This window comes from Coenobita brevimanus, chromosome 59, assembly GCF_032717465.1.
Source record: "Coenobita brevimanus isolate Jiangsu-jjx chromosome 59, ASM3271746v2, whole genome shotgun sequence".
NCBI lineage: Eukaryota > Metazoa > Arthropoda > Malacostraca > Decapoda > Coenobitidae > Coenobita > Coenobita brevimanus.
Genome location: NC_137012.1, coordinates 7,808,358 through 7,827,144, shown reverse-complemented (window position 1 = coordinate 7,827,144; position 18,787 = coordinate 7,808,358). Strand labels below are relative to the sequence as shown.

The window sequence follows — 18,787 nt, the reverse complement described above, 5'->3', positions numbered from 1 at the left end:
CACAATAAAACTGAGGCTGACCACGTGTACAGCCTCCGGTTCTGCCCAGGCCTACCGGAAGTAGCCCAAAAATTGCCTGATGAGCCACTGCTTCCCGCCCAATTCTCTCCGATGTAGCCCAAGCGGGTAGGAAAAGCCGTCACCAACGTTGGGAAGTGTTCTGAGTCATCCCACCCATGGGAAGCGATCTGGTAGGCCTGCGTTGTACTCCCCATGTAATGGACAGTATATGTTAAAAGCAAAACTGCCCAGTGGGCCCAGAACTGTTCAGAAGATCAGTGTGATTATTCTCAGCTAATGTGTGGTTCCTACTATGTTCAGGGGGATTCAAAGTGACCATTAAATACAATATCCAGTCTATTAAGGTCCGCGAAAGTTAGGGTCCACTGTATTATGTGTTTGGGTAAACTGCAAGTGTTGTCATTGTATCCTGTGACTAAGCATAACAGACGCCCAAAGATGTGATGACCCGATTCCAAGTACCTTTTGCTCAGAAGGTGGTATCTGGCACCTGCCGTGGCCCAGTTATATTTCCTATATTGCACACTGAAAAGACCAGTACTTAGGTAAACAACACCAGAAAGCAATATATAGGTATTTTTTACTGTGCATATATCGCATTACATAAGAGGAAATCACAATATACTAATGATGAGGCTTAGCCATACGATAGAATGTGAAACGCATTCCCTACATCTCACCTGTTTCAGGGTTAAAATGCGGAGAAACTCTCGTAATACGTATTGTACATCCTAAATCAACAATACTGAAGGAAAAATGTCCCATAAAATAAAACATACGGATAATGGTAATGTCGAAATCACGAGTGCCGTCAAATCAGAAAAATAAACATCTAAAAATATATCATTATCCACATTTAATTCTCTACATTATGGAGGATGATATTTACGCGGGAAAACCCATGAACGCTGTAAGCAAGATGGATCGCAACATGATACTATAGCCTGTCAGTGCATGCAGATTATTGCTCATTATTTAGCAAATATTCCAGCAAGTCAGATACCTCAGCAACTTAACATCGAGAAGAGAACAGTTAACGGATAAATAAGCAATATAGAGAGAGGGGGAACACAGAAAATTTGCCAAATGGAACCCCTCCTGGCACAACACAAGGCCAAGATAGACAAATTATATTGCATGTGCTCAAGAATAACTCATAACCATCCGTTTTGCTATCAAGAAGCAAATAAATCTTCCGGTATTCAGTTAAGTTAGTGAAATCAGTGCAATTATTGGGGGAAAATTGGTAATTTTATTCAAGCGATGAATATCCAACATATAATGAAATATGCAGAGCAGTTTCATGAAAGAACTAAACAGGGAGAGGAGAGTCAAAAACAAGAGTGCGACAATGAAGAGAACGTCAGACAAAATGGATTGTATAAAAGGGGTGAGGGGGGGGGGAATCGTGACAAAGGCCGAAACACCCGCCCACGTGCATGGCATAATGCCGAGTGCCTGACGTAAGGCCTTCCGTGCAGTGATGCCAAAGGAAAACCATAGATATCCGATAGATTAGTCTCAAAAATAGTAAAAATCCGCCAGACAGGGAAATTAAGGAAAACAATGTTTGACAGGACTTCAAGAGAATGCCAGATACACAGAAAATATGTAAATTTTTACCAGCTAGATTCCTATAAAAATGTTTCAATTTAGTGTGAATTTTGCTACATTGGTAACACTGCTGGCATGAATCGTTAAGACGAGTGGAAACGTGCCAGATGTCGCTTTTTACTTAATTATTATGGCCTAAAAAGAAATAAATCCTAAACGTAAATATTTTCGCAAGATTAGTTTTTTACACCATAAATAATGTTTGCAGGGTAGGCAAAGACTGTTTCCGTTTCCTAACTCCCAATCAAGTGAACCTTGCCAGACCCAGGGAGTGTGTCTGAAACTTAATACCCCTGTCACAGCAGAGCTGCAGTGCCACGGTGACCTGAAAAGTAAAGAAAAAGTGGTCAGATCGCAGTGAGGTCTCTGAAAAAAGTCCAAATTTCTGACAATAAACCCAAGTAGAGTTCAATAAGAGGTTATTGGGATCTAGTGGATCCTCAGGCGTCCTTACGGCGACCCATGCATCCATGTCTTGACCTGTAGGTAGGGTTCAGTGCGAGCCCAAGTAGATCTGTGCAAGTTCCAGGCGAACAAGTCGACCTCACTGCATGCCCGCTGCATCCTTAGCGCGTGTGCATTGAGATGTCAGTGTCCATATGGCGAGCGTATATATAGAGGTGTTTTGCACACCTTGTCATTTCAACTTGTTTTTCAGAGCACGTTTTCAACTTCATGATGGGGAAGCAGACAAAGAAGGCAGGGGAGAACGCTCCAGCACCCAGAGGCAGGGACAGGGGACCCTCCCCCAGTCCCCCTCCTTCAGAACCATCAGGTGGTGAAGATTAACACGTCCTTCTTCTCATCCTCCTTCTCCTTCTCACATACTTGAAAAGCGCCATGTCATTCTCTGCCTGCTGTGCCTGCATATGTGATAAATTGCTGTACAATTAACAAATTCTGTCTTTCTGTAGCCATGGTGAAGGAGAGCTGGAAAATGATGTGTGGATGCTGATGCTGTTCTTATACCAAATGTGTGTGTGGACATGTGTCAAAGTGAGGTCACACTAGGGATGCACTGCAGACACACTGCGGTCGTAGACAGAAGGCAATGGTCACCATGGCAACACCCTGGAGTCATGCTATGCTCGAGAACAAGCCCATAACTCGCAGTAGTGATGCAGTGAGGATGCAGAAAGGTCTACTTAGGCTCGTGGTGGCACCTACCTGAATCTAGTAAGCTACTTAAACTCTACTTAGGGTTGCAGAGGGGAGATCTGGCAAGCCCAAGTACACCTGTGCTACCCGAAGTAGAGTTCAAGTAGATGTTACTGCGATCAGGTAGATGGCAGTGAGATGCTAGGTGACGCTAGTGCGGGCCTACTGCGAGCTTGACACCTCGATGATCTCAGTGTGATGGTTTTGAGTGGGTCCAAAACAATCGCAGCACCTAGCCGACCTGAGGCAATCATGGAGACCCTAACTAAACCTAAGTAAAGTTCAGAGCGAGGCTAAGTAGATCTGTGCATCCTTGCGGCTGTGGCATATATTACACCACAAGGTATTGTACCTCGCATTTCACTTACACACAAAGTTTCCTTCCCTCATGGCTTTTCTGTATTTCACCTACGCACGTGATTTCCTTCCCTCATGGCTTTTCCCCACCTTGTTCTTGGAATTAGCATGGCTACTCGTGCCACTACCAACAGTATCCGATTTCTCATCCTTCCTCCTCTGTACCAGTGCCACTTCCAGTAATATTCAATTTCTGTTCCCTCCCCGCCTGTAGTGATGCCTAAACCAATCAAATTTGTCTATTCAGTAGACCTGGGCCTAAAGGTGCTCCGTCTACCTCATTAACCCGTACAATCCCACCGTCGGCGTGGTGCCAATGGTACATCTCAATTAATCCCACCGACGTGATGGTGCTGACAGCTAAATTCGAGCACTGTAGTGCATCTCAGACTGTTTCAATCTGGCTAATTTTTTTCTAATTAGTAGCTTAACGTATTAGCAACACTGTGCCCAAGCACTTGTAACACTAGTTTGGTTCTGCATGGCTGCAGTAACATCAGTGTGCAACTGTCCATTGTAGGGTCAGAATGTTGTGAAAATCACGCCATTTTTCTGCCTCATTGGGCTGGAGGCTGTTGAAATGATCATATGGACTCTTCTGTCCCTTCATTTAGTGATTCTTTAGATAAGGAAGACCTGGATGACTCTTCTGTTGAGGAATATGAGCCAGTGGAGGGGGATATTGAAAATGGGGAAACCCCCCGTTTCCTCGCCTGCTCTCTCTCATCCCTCCCAGCTGGGTGGGAAAATGCCACTTGCGGCCAGGGAAACTGGGCTAAAAAGACAAGGGACGGCCATCCTGCTCTTATTTCTCCTATAAGGAGTACTTTTTTTTTTTTTTTTTTGCTTTTCCTTGATTTATATGTCCTTTTGGATTGTTTTATGCAATAAAAATTATTTCCGTTTTCAGTCGGGGATTGAGTGGGTATAAAATTGCAAAAATGCCTGGGATGGTACGGGTTACAGGGCTTCCTTCCCTCGTGGCTTTCCCCACCTTGTTCACGGAATTAGCATGGCTACTCGTGCCACTACCAATAGTATTCGATATCTCATCCTTCCTCCTCTGTACTAGTGCCGCTTCCAATAATATTCAGCTTCTCTTCCCTCCTCACCTGTAGTGGTGCCAAAACCAATCAAATTTGCCTATTCAGGCGACCTAGGCCTACCAGTGCTCCGCCGACCTCATTAACCCCTACACCGCGGGCTTGTTTACCAATGACTTGCGTGTCCCGCGGGGTTATTTGGGCTTCGACAGACTCTCAAAAAATATTTGCCAAAAATCAGTTATTAGTCCTAGAATAATAAAATTACATATGCTTATGGCACATACCTTCAGCTTTCTCCTGGAATGATTGTTGAGCCTTCGTCGTTACCATAGGACTTGTGGAGACCTCTGAAGTAGGGTAACGAAGTCTCCACTTTACACTTCCCGACAACCCGTAATATGATTACCACAGCCAGATACAAACACTATAAACACTATTCTACAATTTTCAAGTAGTTTGGGATCCATACTCAAAAAAAAGAACACTGTGAAAGCAATGGAAATTACGAGCGCGTCTGATCGTCACACTGGCAATAGTTCGCTCTTGGTACTCTGTCATTTATTATTCATAAAACCTCTCACACTTTATATTTCTATTACTATATAACACTTATATATATCTACAGTCTTTATCCATAAGTTTCCTTCAGTAGTATTAGTTTATTGTCACTGTAGGGATTCAATTTCTTTCAGTAAAATACGTAGCATTCACTTTCTCGTCCTGTATACTGGCATTGAGAGTGAATGTCACTTTCATCTTCACTCTCATAACTCATAGCATTCAGACATGCTAGAGTGAAACTTTCACTTTCATTACTCCTAGGGTATATACTCGTATTCTTATAATACTACTCATTTACATTTCTATTTACGTTCTCTATTTTATTTACGTTATTTACATTTCTATTTTATTTACACTGTGTTATGCACTGTCACTTGAAATAACTTATAAAACTATTTTCCATTGTTCACATATATTTACATTCATTACTTTCACTTGTTGTTTACACATTATTTACACATTATTTACAACTCCACTTGCACTGTTTTACTCAATAGAAAGATCGTAGTCACTCTTTTATCAATTGTCAGCCCTTTACCTCTTTCCACACGAGGTTTAGTAGGGGGTAAAGGTCACAGGGCCCTTTGAATGGGGGTGAAAAAAGGCCTTGAAGTCAGCAAGAAGAAACATACGTACCCTCGCTTCGGAAGATGAGAGTAAACTGATAACGGAGGGCCGGGGTGGAGGCCTGCTTAGGGGTTATTCAGAGTTACCAATATTAGTTCCTGAAACAGCTAAGTCTAGCACTGAAATGATTGGCAGGAAATCTAGACAATACATTATAAATTTGGTAGTTCCAGGTGAATGTAAATATCACTTAGGCTTCTCCCTTCCCTCCTTACATGTATATTTATTACGAAAATAGATTAGAGGCCTACTTAGGAGATATATATTCAGAGCTACCAATGTTAGATCTTGAAACAGCTTTGTCTAGCACTGAAATGATTGGCAGGAAATCTAGACAATTCATTATAAATTAGGTAGTTCCAGGTGAATGTAAATATCACTTAGGCTTCTCCCTTCCCTCCTTACATGTATATTTATTATGAAAATAGATTATACGGCATATTTCAAGGGGAAAAAAAACAGCGAAAATTAGCGAACGAGTGCACGTGAGGTGTTGTCAGGTGATAATTAGCCAATTCCAGGTGTATGGCACTCTCACTTACCTTATTTCTTTCTTGTATATATTATTTGGTATAAGAATAGGACATAGGGCTTATTTCAATGGATGAAATCAGTGAAAAATTCCAGGGAAGATTTACTTAGCGTAGCACGGCCGGGCAGGCGAGAGGATAGGGTAATGGTGGGGGGGTTGGGAGGGGAGTCAAGAACGGGGAGAAATGGCTAAATTGTCAACAATGGATGGGAGTACAGATGAGATTAGGAGTGCTGACTAGTGTTGGACATTGGCAGTACTGATAGATGATACAAGCCCCCACTTGGAAGCCCGGGTGAATTCAAAATAACACAGAATCACAAAAGCGACGCCCCGCGGTATGATCCCTTGCTCCCAAGCGTCACGAAAGTGACGCCCCGCGGTTAAGGGGTTAAAGGACTTAAAACCGAGCGAGCTCTTCTTTCCACTCAGAACTGCACCTGGCTACTACCTGCCTTGCTCTCCGCCTCGCCTGGTAAAATCTGGCCACGTGGTACAACTTTACATATACGATACACATAAACACAATAGCCCGGCACACCTGCTTCTCACTAAATTCATTACTCATATTCTTAGTCTGTAACTATTTATTCATGTAATTGACCTACACATGCTGTAATGTAATGGCCTTGTATTATTATGAAATCATGCAATAACTCTGTACTGTTCCAGGTCAGTAATCACTGCCCTGTCTATTTCTTCCCAACACATTGGCGTTTATTTATCCTTACCATTTGCCTTGGTGTAGCCCCTAGTAAAATATATATATCCATAACCAAAAACAACACATTGGTGACCCCAACCATAATACCACCACAGGGCGAGTTTCCTTTTTTTTTTTTTTTTTTTTGTCGCAGAGGGCTCGCCGTGGCATCGCAGCTCTGGTGTGACAGGGGTATAAAGAAAGCGAGTCATCACTTATTTAGGCGATCGTACAGGTTCCTGGTATCTCAGTAGTGGCTTTGAGAGACTCAACTGAGGGCCAGAAATCGATTACTGGCCAGGAGTGCTATTAATTTAAGTTTAATTTGAGTTAATTCATACCTACGTGCAATGCCTACTAACATTAAGTTTTATATCGACCTAGTATCTACGAACATAAAACAGTATTGGCTGATCCAATTACTTGCACTCTATTAAGGCACGATGACGATTTCCGTCACTGGTCCAATGCAGATCCAGTATCGCACCAATACATCCCGGAGTTCAAACAGATACCTATTATAAGTTGGACTGATATTGCCAGTCAAAGTTTACATCACTGGACCAATATATTGAAAGTTGGTGTACAACTACTGGCTTGATACTGGACCATTCATTTTATGTTTCAAAGGGAAAGCGACAGCAGCAAGACAAATGTGTAAGGCTGCCGAAAGAGAGGAGGAGGAGACAAAATATTACAAGCGTGACAAACAAGGACAGGAGTGACACTAAGACAAATGTGTTGGGTTGGCAAAAGGGAGGAAAAGGTTTAGACAAAAAATAGGGGAGAGAGAGAGAGAGGGGGGGGGACATGAATGAAAGCAAGACAAGTGTATGAGGCAGGCAGAAGGGAGAAGGAAGAGAAGACCAAAAATGGGAAAGAGAGGGAAGAATAGGGGAGGAAAACGAGACAAGTATGTGCGAACAGAGGGAGAGGAGGATAAGGAGAGAATGGGAAAGCAGACAGGTTGATACTACACTTTATCCACTTTAACCTGGCCTAAAATATCCATATCTGATACTGAGGCACAGTATGATAAGAAATTAACACTATAATATGGCGCTAATCATGATGAAACTCTATAGCTTGGATGCAAAGCTGTAGCTATGTCTTATTCTATAACATAATATGAAAGTATGATGCTAGTCATGTGTGCTATGGAAAGGATGATGAGCCATAGTACTGGTTTATTTGAGATTAACACAAAGAACTATTGCAGTACCGAATTCTACCACAGAACTATGCTATATGGGATGCAAGCGGACAAATATCTGCCAGGTTAAAGTGGACACACAATAGTGAGCTAAGACGTCTAATTTAGCTAAGACATCCCACTGAGCGAGCTAGAGGTCACAGTGGCTTCAGAGATATCATAACAACTCTTCCTTAGCTATTTTTTCTGCACATACGGTTCGTTATCTTGTTGTATGTTATTAATGCAACCTGTGTCGGTAAAAAATTATATAACTAACACAAATGAATATTAAAATGTAATGCTGTATGCTAAATAAATAGCAACGGCAGGGGTGCTATGAAGCCTCCAATGCCACTTAGAAAACAACACTAGATGTCTGGACTGACACAAGATATCTTATACAGTTAACGGACACATGACAGTGTGTGGTCGTACCGTCTTTTCGAAGCTTGAGCAGGACACACCTCCTCCCTACAAGGTGGAAAATCAGTTACCTATCAGATGTCCGCGTTCAGCGTGAGGTCAGACAGAGAGATAACATGACACTGCCTCACTTAACTTTGGCATTTTCACCAACTTTCATGTATTTAAGATATTGATAAATAAATGTCACTTATAATCTGGATCTCCTTATTACAGTGCACAGTTGCAAAAGTTACAGTTCAATGTTTTATTTATTTATATATTTATTTGGTTGTTTGTCTATTTTTGTAAGTATAATGTGGAAAGTGTGTATAATTTTATTGCCTCAAGGGTGACGGGGATTGATCAGAATGGTGCAGGATCCCACGTAGTATTATAATTAGTAACCAAGATAAAGGCTGACCCATGCAAATAGGAAACATGGCCTTACAGAACACGTAAATCTGTGATGCAAATGTTCATATCATGTTACGTATTACATGTGGAATGTGTGTCATTACCACGTGGCATTGCTAGTCAGGTCACACAGCACACGTTTTTAAATACAAAACACATACAACATTCAGATCTATATAAGAAGTAGGGAACATTAATAAAGCAAATTATTCCACTTATATATATATATATATATATATATATATATATATATATATATATATATATATATATATATATATATATATATATATATATATGTCGGCTGACATCACTGTACACTATACTATAAGGCCCTTCCTTCAGAATGCATTTAAGAGGTTAAAAAAAAATTACAAATGTACCAATTGATATGCAATGAGGTTTTAAAATGTGCCGGTATTTTTTTTTTTCATTATGACAATTTCAGTTGACTCTGACTTCTGTTGCTAGTTTACAAACTGTGTCTTTACATTACGAGGCTGTTGTGTGGAGTTATCTCTCTGTCAAACAGTCCACTGGGGCAGGATCATGTGTGTGTTTACTTTGACCCAACACTCATTCACATACATGGGGCAAGATAGGAAGGAGGGGGTGTTAATACATGGGACTGATAGCTGGATGATTCAAACTGAACCCTGCCAGCCTAAGGACATTTATGATTTTATTACTGCTCTTAACAGAAAACTTCATTCAGGTTAGGGCTTGTGAACCTAGAGGGGCTAGACACAGCATTCATTAACCCCGTTACAGTATCACTTGGGTGCTTTCCATGGGTACATAAAATCATCAAGAGATAGCAATAATGAAATTTCAGATGATTTTTTTTTATACTGAGAGATTTCTCAAACAACAAAAATTAGACACAGCCTTCATTAACCCCATTACTATTACATGGTGTCAAATGCTACTCAAAATCATCTGGAAATAGCAGGATAAAATAAATACACATATGCCATCTTGAGACTGAATGGGGAGAAAAAATAGATGGCGAAGAGGATTGTAAATCGCTAATTAATGATTGATGTATATAGAATATCTGTGCTTATCAGATCTAATTAGCCTGCATCCCACATGACTGAAGGCAGTCAGCAGATCAAAGAGAGTGAATCCTGATGTATGCCTCCATTTCCTTGAACCTTCTCTATAAGGGACTAGATTAGCAGGCTATCACACTCAGGTTTATTTATTTGCATTATAAAAGATAGACACAGATCTGCCACACATGCTTCAGGAATTATCATCATAAACTGGGGGCTTGCCTTCTTCAAAACTTAAGTTTTGGGGATTGTGGCTGTAAGAGTTCCAGAAAGGCAGGGAAGACAGATGTTGCTGTTGTTCCATAACCCTAGTCTGTTTGGTCAAGTAGAGTTTTCAACTAAAGATAAACAACTGCTTCCATGGGGCCATCCTACATTTAGCCATAGTAGAGTACATACAATGTGTAGGGTTCGGGCACCCTCTTGTGGTAGACAGCACCACACCAGGGTTGGCCCAGGGTCCTTCCCATGCCAGGATGCAGGGATATATAAGCAGGTTTCGGCTCTTGGTAAATACCACAGTTGCTCCAACCTAGATGCACAGCTTCATAACATGTAGGCTCCTTGTCGCCACCACAGAAGGTGTGAAAATATGGAGAGTGAATAGATGAAAGGGGCACAGTGAATAAACAGGCTGGTAAATAACGAAAGCAGAAGTTATAATTACGACAGGAATGAGACCACGCCGAAATTAGTTGTGCGTTTAAGAGGTTCCCGGGAATTGCTTCCTTAGCAACTTATGGCCTATATTTTGTGGTGAAGAGGATAGAAAATGAGAGACTGATTCGGAGAGTGTACTGTGTATGAGGTGGAGGGAAAGAGGAGGAGGGGGAGACCATGGATGAGATGGAGAGACGAAGATAAGAGATATGTGAGACAGGGTGTGTGTGAGTCGGAGGAATGGTAGCCAAATGGCAGAGGACAGGGTGATATGGAGGTAATTTGTTTGTGACCATCCCTTACAGGATTACTGTGCCTAGCAATAAACAGACTGGCAAATTTTAGGTAGCAACGGGGATTTCATATTATTTCTTTCTTAGTGATTAATTTTACACTTCACACCTTAACAACCTCTTGTATGTCACAAACACAAACTGTGTCAACAATAAAACAATATAGGCTACAAAACATACAAGAGACAGTTAAAGTGTCATATGTAAAATAATTGACTATGTAAGAGATGCTAAGACTTACATCAATTGCTTCACATAATTAAGACTCGTACTTTGCAGGCTTACTTATTGACACGTAGGGAACACATATGGGTTAGTTATTATGGTTACCACCCAGTACTGTAAATGGTTTCCTGGCCTACAGGAAACCATTAGGCCTGCCACTCAATGTAAAGCTACATGAGAAGGAAAGAGGAATAATAAAAAGTGACATGGATGATGGATGAAATAGGAAGAGAGGAGGGCAGACACAGAAAAAGAATGATAAAGGTGAAGGAAGAAGTAGGCAGCATTACAGTGAGTGGATGATGTGCTACCTACTTCTTCCTACACGGAAAAAAAATGATAAAGGTGAAGGAAGAAGTAGGCAGCACCTCATCCACTCACTTGATGAAGTACTGCCGACCTCTTCCTTCATCTTTATCATAATTTTTTCTGTTTCTACCCTCCTCTCTTCCTATTTCTTCCATCTTTTATGTCACTTTTTATAACACTTCTTTCTTTCTCAGGTAGCTTTACATTGAGTGACAAGCCTAATGGTTTCCTGTAAGCCAGAAATCGATTTTACAAAGGTGGGTGGTAGCCACATAACCAACCCACTTCTGTGTTTCCTACGTGTCAGCAAGTGGGTTAGTGGAGGGTTGGTGTCCCTCCCCGTAAAACAACTAAATCAAACTCAAACGGTCACCCCTTACGAGATTTTTTGCTCCTGGCTATTGATATATTTATAGATAGAATAACAAATGAGGAAAGATTCATTATTTTCTCTTCACTGTCCTTTCTGTACAACAAATCTTGGAAAAAAATTACTGTGCAATGGCAACTAAGATCTGAGTTTGCAGAAAGGATACGGAGGGGAAAATTTGGGTTTCCGGAAAGGACAAAGGAAGAAAGATTTGGATTTGCAAAAGAATAATGGAAGATAATTTGGGTTTCCAGGAAGGAAACGGAAATAAAATTTGGGTTTGCAGGAAGGAAATGGGAAGAAAATTTGGGTTTACAGAAATGAAGAGGGAAGGAAATTTGGGTATCTAGGAAGGACAGTGGATTAAGATTTGGATTTGCAGGAAGAACAAAGAAAGAAACTTTAAATTCCAGGAAGGGAAAGGACAGAACATCTGGATTTGCAGGAACGAAAGGGGAAGGAAATTCGTTTTTTGCAGAAACAACAAGGGAAGAAAATTTTTATTTGCCGGCTGAACAAGGGGGCAAAATTTGAGCTTACAGGAAGAAAACTGCAAAATTTGGGTCTGCAAATAGGAAAAGGGAGGAAGATTTGGGTTTGAAGGGCAGGCAGTGGAAGAAGGTTTGTATTTGCAGGCAGGACTATGGAGGATGATTTGGGTTTAGAGGGAAGGCAAAGGGGGATTGACAGGCAAGACAATGAAGGAAGAGTACAGAATCTTTCCATCTCTTATTCTTATTTCAAAAAAACAAAAGCATGACAGAAGCCAGTTGACTATGAGGTTTGTTTGTAAACCTAAGAGTATATCTTGAACGCTTAACTATATCCTAAGTTCATGTGGTAGCACCGATATAAACAGGCACCTCCACTACCTGGTTATACAAACATTCATCAACTTCATGCAAAGGCCAGCTTAAACCTGCAGTTCACCGGGTTTATGTTTCAGATGATTCTTGAACCACAGCTACAGCAGCCCATTGTACCATTGCATCTACGGTATATTTCTGCATATGATATGGATGCGATTCATCTTTGACCACTCCTTCCAGAATGAATGTGTTTGGCTACACAGACAGAGAGATAGATACACAGACTGATAATGACAGATATAGAGAGAGAAATAAGTGGATCGATCCATGTCAACCTCTCCTCTGCCCTTAAGTGGCCCTCTCCAACTCATAATCCTCTCACACATATAAGGTATTTCTCCACCCAATCCCTCCATTTCATCTTCAGTCTACCCTTTTTACTGTTCCTCCCTCGACCTCACTCAATAATTCTTTCCTAACCAGTCTTTCAAATATAATAAACAAAATATTAAGATGCAGATAATATGCAACACATATCAATAAGGAAGAGGTGCCAGGGATTCTCCAAAACCTTAAAAATTCACGCCCAACTAACTCTTACTGTCTCAAGGTGATTTCATTCAAAGCTGGAGAGACTTTGGAACAGCAGGGTTACACTTGAATACAGGTGACACAAATATAGTTTATTTCAGCTTAGTAATGATCTCTAGTACTGAAGGAGTTTATTAAGGCTATATCTAACCCCTACAGTTCAGGACTCCCTCACGTGGCGATGCCGATGAAACTGAGTGGCTCCATTATGTGGCTATACAAATGTACCTCAGTTCTTTCCCAATCCCCCAAAAGAACGATGGTGGATTGTTAAGATGAGGGCAGCTTAGGCTCCCAGTTCACAGAGTTCACATTTCAGATGAAGATGAGGCTACAGCTACTACTGTACTACCACTTTTACATTTTAAAAAGTTTACCGAAAGCAAAATAAAATCATCAATGCATGGGGGGAAAAATCTAGAAAAGAATTAAAAAAAAAAAAAAAAAAAAAGCATTCTGAAGTTCAGTGAATTAACTTCTTCACAATCGGAGATCATCCTAAAGGTGACCATAAATTGTCTGGTGACAGACTGAATACTGGAAGGAAAAGGAAAAAAAAAAAACACTGGACTGAATGAGTTAATTAGGCTACAACATAGGTTTTTATTAATCTTTACGGGGACCTCCAGTACTGAAGGGGTTAGTGAAGCATATGTCTAACTACCCAGATTTAAAATCCATCCAATCAGTCTCAATCCACAACCAGATACCATATTGCCAAAAAAGGATGGCACACACATGATTGTCATCATTGTCATTCTAACCTCTGCCATCAGGTTGTCCTCTTTTCAATTCACACATCCTTCACTTTGATAACTCTTTATCCTAATCTGAATAAGACAGTTTGGTGGTGGCAAGAACAGAATAAATATTGCCTTTTAGTGAAAAGGGTCACAGCAAATTCTATCTATCTATCTATTGCCAGACGCCCATATCCCGCAAGGGGTGGCCACAAACAAATTGCCTCCATGTCGCCCTGTACCCCGCCATTTCACTGCCTTGCTTCCAGATCACAGACCCCTCTCTCATTTACCTCTCTACTCCATCTCTCAATCTCATCCTCGGCCTCCCTCTCCAGCTACCACTCTCCACCTCACTCACATAAACTCTCCTCGTCAGTCCCTCGCTTTTCATCCTCTCCACATGGCCAAACCACCTCAGTTTATCCTAACGCTTCCTATCACATCCACATCCACACCACGACGCTCCTTCACTTCCTCATTATTTTGTCAGTCTGGCTCTTCATGTGATTCCGCATGCACCTCTCAAATAACTCATTTCCACTGCTCTCACTCTTGACTTCTGTCCCTCAACACGGTCCAAGCTTCACTTCCATACGTAAGAGTTGATCTCACAATACAGTCATGCAGTAACTCTTTCACTTCCATGCTCACTTCCTTATCTCTTATTACTGCTTTCAAAGAACCAGCAACCTTTCTTCCTTATTGTACCCTTTGAAGAACTTCACCCTCTAAACCTCCATCCTTACTCATCACACTACCGATTACCCAAGTACGCAAATGCAGTCACATTTTCCATTTCCTCCTCATCCAATCTCACTGCACATTCAGTGTCTTCATTTCTCTCGAAGACCATAACTTTACTCCTCCCTACATTCACATTTAGATTCCATTTCTCACACACCCTCCCAAACTCTTACACACACACACACACACACACACACACACACACACACACATATATATACATATATATATATATATATATATATATATATATATATATATATATATATATATATATATATATATATATATATTAGCCTCTGCGGTACAGTGGTAAAGTGTGCGTTGAAGAACGAGGGTTCGCACCCCACCAGGGTAATAAACTTTGGGAGCGTTCTTCTGGCCACGTACTGCTTGGCCGACATAAGGGGTGCTGTGGTTGAACCAGTGTCGCATACTATAAGGTATGCTTGCATCCAGTCGCCTTGCACGGGCCGATTACACTTGGTTCACAGACTACACACACATCCAAAGCCACTCCAACACTACAATTACACTTACAAGCACTTTTCACCCTACATACAATCTCTACCAGACAGCCTAAGCTACTTGGTAGAGATATATTGGCTTTATCGTCCCCACTTCGGTCGTGATAGGCCAGTCCTGCAGTGGACACTCAAACGGCTGATAATATATATATATATATATATATATATATATATATATATATATATATATATATATATATATATATATATATATATATATATATATATATATATATATATAAAATTTTGTATGTATATATATATGTGTGTGTGTGTGTGTGTGTGTGTGTGTGTGTGGTGTGAGTATGTATACACCGGAGTATGAAGCAGGCCTACAAGACATCATCAGATGGCATTCTCAGCAATGGGCACGTTCACAAACTCAAAAGATGCCAGTGATCACTGGGTACTTTAATTAGGAACTCGGCCAACTACTGGCGCGCACACCCATATACTGTATGTTCTAAAATCCCTGCCACGATATTTAGTGATGAGTACATAAATTCTTCAATACTGTAATCAGTGATTATTATACCAACTTTTCGTCTAGGAAATGCTGAAGAGATTGTACCGACTATACTTTATCCCCCCCAAACACACACACACACACACACACACACATACACACACACACACACACACACATAATTTATGAAGCCGAAATCATTTGAAGACGAAGACGCCGACCGAAATACCAAGTACTGATGTTTCCAGAAAGACAACAGGTTCACTTGGCGCGGGCGTGTGCATACAATCTTCATCAGAGTCTTATAAATATTCTGTACCCAAACGACTGCATTTCAGTATTATGTAAAAACATGTGTGACTGAAAATGTTATTTGATTAAAATTCTAATAAGACATGACTAGGAATGTAGATAATCGGTTTTAAGGTAGGAAGAATATTTGTCCCGATGTTTAGACGGTTAGTTTTGTTAGTTTGGTGATTCCCTTTAGCTTTACCGTAATGAAGTTTCTTTTCCCAGTGTACTGAGTAGATATGTTAATAAAATTATACTTACGAACGAAGTGATAAATGAAACACTTACGAATGAAGTTTGGTTGACCGCATTTTTATTTTTCAAATTAAGTTATCAGGTGAAGACTGGCAACTTTTGGGAGTTTGTGAACTCCTCAGTTCAAGAGCACTCATGACCTCACTTTTTCTTACAAAGACTTTCAAATATTAGCAAGGTAAAAAAAAAAAAATCGTATGATGCAGTACTAGGAAAAAAATATTAACAGTAAAAAAATAGACCTGAAATTAATGTAGCTTATAATACGTTATTGTATCTTTGAATATACAGGTTGATCTGATTTCCTGGTTCTTTGGGGGATATGAGTAAGTTATTGGGTGTATTCTGCGGGGTTCTTGGCATTTCTCTTTGAGCTTTTTAACTGGTAAGAAAGTTTTGTTTTAGCTAATTGGGGTTTGGATTTCCTTCATTGTTATGTTTGAATAGGTTCTTATATATTTACTATTAGCCATGCTCAGTGGTAGCTAACGGGGGAACAGGGAGGTACTGTTTGGAAACTTTATCCTGGAAATGGAGCCCCAATGGAATGGGGGCTCCATATGGACCCTTCAGTTTTTAAATACCACAAAATGAGCCATAGCAACTTGGTTTTGATGTCGACAGAGTCAAACTAATTAGACAAAATTAATCTTAACGATGTAATTATTGATTTTGCTGCAAAGAAAGGACGGATGCAGACAATCTAAAAATTAAAAATTAACTCATCATAACTCTTTGTTGTTAGGCGGTTTTCGAAAGAAAATACTTACATATATATATATATATATATATATATATATATATATATATATATATATATATATATATATATATATATATATATATATGTAGATAGACAGATCGCTTATCCAGGATTTGGCGTTGTTATCTTTACAGTACCTTTGCAAAATATGCTTCTGATGTAAATGATATTCTGAGAGAAGCTGTTCATGTTCTGGCACAAAATAAAATAGGGTTCTGTAAATTCTGCATCAAGCCTTACCAGATTTTAGAGGGCCCCTCAAGGAGCAAGGTCCCTGAGCTCTCAAATGTTTATCTACGACCCTGGTCATGCCATCAATATAGGACACCTAAAGTACCCGATGATGACCAGAGGTGGGCCAAAAATTCATAATTCAATCTCTCTCTCTCTCTCTCTCTCTCTCTCTCTCTCTCTCTCTCTCTCTCTCTCTCTCTATATATCTATATATATATATATATATATATATATATATATATATATATATATATATCTATATAAATATCATCATCATCATCATCATGAGCTGTTTAAGTATCCACTGCAGGACTGGCCTATCCCGACTGAAGTAGGGACGATACAGCCTATGTATCTCTACCAAGTGATTTAGGCTGTCTGGTAGAGATTGTATGTAGGATGAGAAGTGCTTGTAAGTGTAACTGTAGTGTTGTAGTGGCTATGGATGTGTGTGTGTAGTCTGTGAACAAAGTGTAATCGGCCCACGCAAGCCGACTGGGTGCAAACATACCTTACAGTATGCAACACTGGTTCAACCACAGCACCCCTAGTGTCCGCCAAAGCAGCACATGGCCGGGAGAACGCTTCCAAAGTTTTTTACCCTGGCGGGGCGCGAACCCTCGCTCTCCAGTGTGCGAAAAAACGCACACCTTACCACGGAGGCTCATATATATATATATATATATATATATATATATATATATATATATATATATATATATATATATATATATATATTCCATATAAAATGCCATTACAGTACTATTAATAAATCCTCAGATTTGGCAATATATTATTTACACTATTCTGTCCACCATCAAACAATATTATTCAACTTAGGAATGATCGCTATCTCTTGTAGTCAAAGGGTTAATGAAGGCTGTAACAACCCCCTCCATTTCAATGAGTCTTTCTATATTAGAACAGAAAGTCTGGCCACAGCAATATTAAGAGAAGAATTTAAGTCAATAGTTTTGAGGGAGTTAATGGGAACCAAAGATCTCTTGTCAATCCTGTTTTTCTCTTTGTGTGTTTTGAATATTAGGGCCATATTATCAAAACTGAGTATGGGAATGAGATGAAAAGCCCCATATTCTTAACCCTGTCCACCTGACGACGTATTTTATTATAACCTTGGTATCTTTGTAAACCAATAAACAATTTACAGCTGGATGGCAACCATATAACCAAATGACAACTGATGGTTCAGTGGTTTAAGGCACTCCAAGTGAAATAATTCTGTAAGGGTTCACATTCATGGGGTGCTTGAGGTTTACTGATCACATAATGCCAATCAGAGGCAAGTGAAGCTTGGGACAAAAAAGGATTGGATGATATATGGATAGATGGATCTATAAATGATTGCTATGCAGCTCAGAAGAAACTTTTCAAACTAGAGGAATTGGATATAACCTTTATTAACCTCCTTACTACTAGAGGTCAGTCCAAAGTTGAACATCATCATCTGATTGTGGCAAGAATAGATATAAAATACGTAATTGGAGTGAAGGGAGTAAGGGCTGTTTCTGAGGCATGTTATAATTTATTCCTTCTGACCTTCTCCACGTCAGGGCAATTAGTTCTGAAGCATGTAATGATAACTGAACGTACCCGACCTTCCCCAATTCTTAGCATTATTTTCTGAAGCATCTGATGATACCAGAACAACTCTGACATTCCCCAGTTCTTTGCAATAGTTTCTGAAGCATTTGATAATGACAGAATATGTCTGACTTTCGTGTGCAGTATAATTATGAACAACAGTCCGTAATCTCTTAAATTTAATGATAATGCCTCAGACTTACTCAAACAT

At 40.0% G+C, this 18,787-nt stretch overlaps 1 protein-coding gene across 1 annotated transcript in view; it reads right to left on the bottom strand.

Annotated features, from left to right (window-relative positions):
- LOC145402854 (potassium channel subfamily T member 2-like) overlaps positions 1 to 18,787 on the bottom strand; it is an 812,106-nt gene that overhangs the window by 295,797 nt on the left and 497,522 nt on the right. The gene's annotated exons all lie outside the window — the stretch shown is intronic.